Source organism: Podarcis bocagei (assembly GCF_964188305.1).
Source record: "Podarcis bocagei genome assembly, chromosome: Z".
In the NCBI taxonomy this organism is placed as follows: Eukaryota; Metazoa; Chordata; class Lepidosauria; order Squamata; family Lacertidae; genus Podarcis; species Podarcis bocagei.
The window spans coordinates 33,240,035-33,243,419 of NC_138140.1; the positions used below are offsets into that span (position 1 = coordinate 33,240,035).

Sequence of the window (3,385 nt, forward strand, 5' to 3'; positions counted from 1 at the left end):
CATGGTTCCATGTGCATTCACAGAATCATAGAATTGTAGAGTTAGAAGGGACCTAAGGGTCATCTAGTCCAACCCCTGAGGCACATTCTTTCCTTAAAGAATTTTGGGCACTGCAGTTCATTAAGTGTTGCTGGGACTGAGGAGTAAACTACAGTGCCCAGAATTCTTTGGGGGAAAGAATGTACTTTAAAGGTGTAGCATGCACATGCAAAGCCCACTGAAGTGAAGAACATGGCACGAAAGGGGGTTAACTCAGAAGTAAGGCCCATTGTACGACTTGCTTTTTTTATATATATGCTTTCCCTACCAGGACAGTCCAAACTGTAAGGTGAAGTTCACGACAGCATGCACTGCTCACCGAAAAGCTGTTTCTCAGAAGGTTGCCTTACCATGAGTGCTGTATCTCAGAGCATGCTGCAGTTGGGCCAATGTGCTCTCTTGCACCCCCAAGAAAGAGACATGCTCACTGGGGAAATGGTGAGGTTCATTCCATGGTGGAGCTCTGCTCGGTGTTGGTAGAGAGCGATGGCAAACTCTGTGCTCAGGTTCTGTGGTTCATGGTGTCAGTACAGTCATACCTCGGGTTACAGGCGCTTCGGGTTGCGTGATTTCAGGTTGCACACTGCACCAAACCCGGAAGTACAGGAACTCGTAACTTCCAGGTTTCGGCGCTTGTGCATGTGCAGAAGCGCTAAATAGCAACCCACGTGTGTGCAGATGTGGTGCTGCGGGTTGAGGATGCTGCGGGTTGTGGATGTGCTTCCCACACGGATCACGTTCGCAACCACAGCATCCACTGTATAAAAGCTTTCCTGCCTTGCTCTTCCTCCAGGTCTTCAAATATTATGTCATCTAAATGGAAAAGAAGATAAGGCTAGAAATTAAAACTGTTTTAGGGACTTTCCTATATACAGTACCCTAAACATATCCTTGGAAATCAACATTACCTTCATGTTTTCCTTGATGTTTTTTCCTCCTGCCATCTCCCTCCAGTCTCTTCCTGCTCTTCCTTGAGGTCTTCTACAATTAGATCTTCTGAAAGGAAAATCAGAGAAGGCTGCCAGTTAGAGAAACTTTCTTATATACAGTGGTAAAGGTAAACGTAAAGGTACCCCTGCCCGTACGGGCCAGTTTTGCCAGACTCTAGGGTTGTGCGCTCATCTCACTCTATAGGCCGGGAGCCAGCGCTGTCCACAGACATTTCCGGGTCACGTGGCCAGCGTGACAAGCTGCATCTGGCACACGGAACGCCGTTTACCTTCCCGCTGGTAAGCGGTCCCTATTTATCTACTTGCACTTTGACGTGCTTTCGAACTGCTAGGTTGGCAGGCGCTGGGACCGAACGACGGGAGCGCACCCTGCCGCGGGGATTCAAACCGCCGACCATGTGATCGGCAAGTCCTAGGCGCTGAGGTTTTACCCACAGCGCCACCCTTATACAGTGGTACCTCGGGTTAAGTACTTAATTTGTTCCGGAGGTCCGTTCTTAACCTGAAACTGTTCTTAACCTGAAGCACCACTTTAGCTAATGGGGCCTCCTGGTGCCGCCACGCCACCGGAGCCCAATTTCTGTTCTTATCCTGAAGCAAAGTTCTTAACCTGAAGCACTATTTCTGGGTTAGCGGAGTGTGTAACCTGAAGTGTATGTAACCTGAAGCGTATGTAACCTGAGGTACCACTGTACAGGAAATATATGCATGGAAATAGATATTACCTTCATGTTGTCCTGGGCCATCTTTGTGAGGGAGGAGGTCTGCAGAGCCTACAGGGAAACAAAGAGCCACTTGGGATATGTTTATTTTCTGAACCTCAGACCTTTCCTAAGAAACCTTAGGGAATAAAATTACTATGGAAGCAATGTCAGAAAGAAAGAAAGAAAGAAAGAAAGAAAGAAAGAAAGAAAGAAAGAAAGAAAGAAAGAAATGTCTGAAGGATTTTACCTTTTGTGTCCTCTCGAAGATGGGTCCAGAGGGAGAGGCGGAGGGAGAGGTAGTGGGGGAGGGGGAGGTCTCTGGGAGAGGAGATTTTTCCCCCTCCTTCCCAGATGGGAAAACTTTTCTCAGCCTTGAAAAGAAAGAGAAATGGAACTAACAGTTAGTACTCTCTAATGCCTTTACACTCAAGAGGAATTCACTATAATCACAGAATGCAGATGCTGAGAGTAATCCTACTTCCATGTCTGTCTACTTCCTGTAACAATCGCGAAATGATATAACCATAGGAGCTTACCAGGCCTTTTTGCACTCTGGTGACCAGTGAGCCAACAGAGGAGGGGTCACAATGGCTTCTGTAAATCTGGGGCTGTCCCTTTAAAATAGGAACACTTGGCAGGTCTCCTGAGGTGCCCAGATGGGAGACCACCAGGAAACCCATGATATGGTGCTTGTCGAGCACCCAGGGTGGCAGTGAGCTGCTCCTCCCGGCGCCATCGTTCCGCGCGCTTTGCTTTTGGGGGCAGCAGAGGCTTTTCAAAGGGGGATCGGGGCCTGAATGGGTTGAGCAGGACAGGCATCGGCCTTGGCAGGCCTCCTCAGCAGCCCAGAAAGTCGGCCTATGTGAAGAAAATGAGACTAGGCCTTGTAGATTCAGCCTTGCCTTCGCCCCGCCCCCAACCCAGCTGGCCAATCGGCTGCGTGCAGGAGGTGAGGCAAAGGCAAGACCAAATCTACTCATCTTGTCTCACTTCCTTCACACAGGCTGGTTTTCTGGGACCCAGGAAGCCCAGCGCTGGGTCCCAAACCACCTCAGAGGGTAGGGCAGTAATTGTTCTTGATAATTTTGTCACCCCACTCTGCGATGGCACCTGGGGCAACCTGCCCCCACCCTTCGTACGCCCCAGAGCCAAGGTTCTTGACAAGCATAACCACACACAAATAAGGACCGCAGCAGAGTATCTGTTTTACCGTTAAATAGTCATGATTTCTTACATCAGCACAGCACCTCCTACTGTGGTGAGAAGGAACTGCCCGAATGTAGCACATCACAGTCCCAGTAAAAAGAAAGAAAAGTATTTTATTTCATTTTTGCATTTTAGCCTGATATAAATATTGGATTGCCAGCGCTGTATTTAAAATGCCACTGCATTGTATACAATAACCAGAAGAAGAAGAAAAAGTTGCCGCAAAATAGAGATATTCGTGGCACGTTACAGCTCCATGTAGCTGCCCATCCAGTAGCAGACCGTAGGGACAATTACAGGCACAATGCAATGATGCCACAGATAATTCTACGAGAGAATAGTGTTCTGCGGCATATTTAAATCCTTTTTCCTTCAGCAAGTTTATGCGTCAACTTCCTGCAAAGTAATGTTAATAGCACGCCAAGTATAAGAACAGAAACACGTACCCATGTTGTAATTCAATGCACGCTTGGAAGACCATATAAA

The 3,385-nt window shown here is 47.9% G+C and overlaps 1 long non-coding RNA gene across 1 annotated transcript; it reads right to left on the reverse strand.

Annotated features, from left to right (window-relative positions):
- Positions 1-788: 788 nt before the first annotated feature.
- On the reverse strand, positions 789-2,065 carry LOC308578640. The gene is made up of 3 exons (XR_014004058.1): positions 1,941-2,065; positions 948-1,035; positions 789-852 (listed from the first exon to the last, which is right to left on the reverse strand). It is a non-coding gene; the product is annotated as an uncharacterized lncRNA (long non-coding RNA).
- Positions 2,066-3,385: the final 1,320 nt, after the last annotated feature.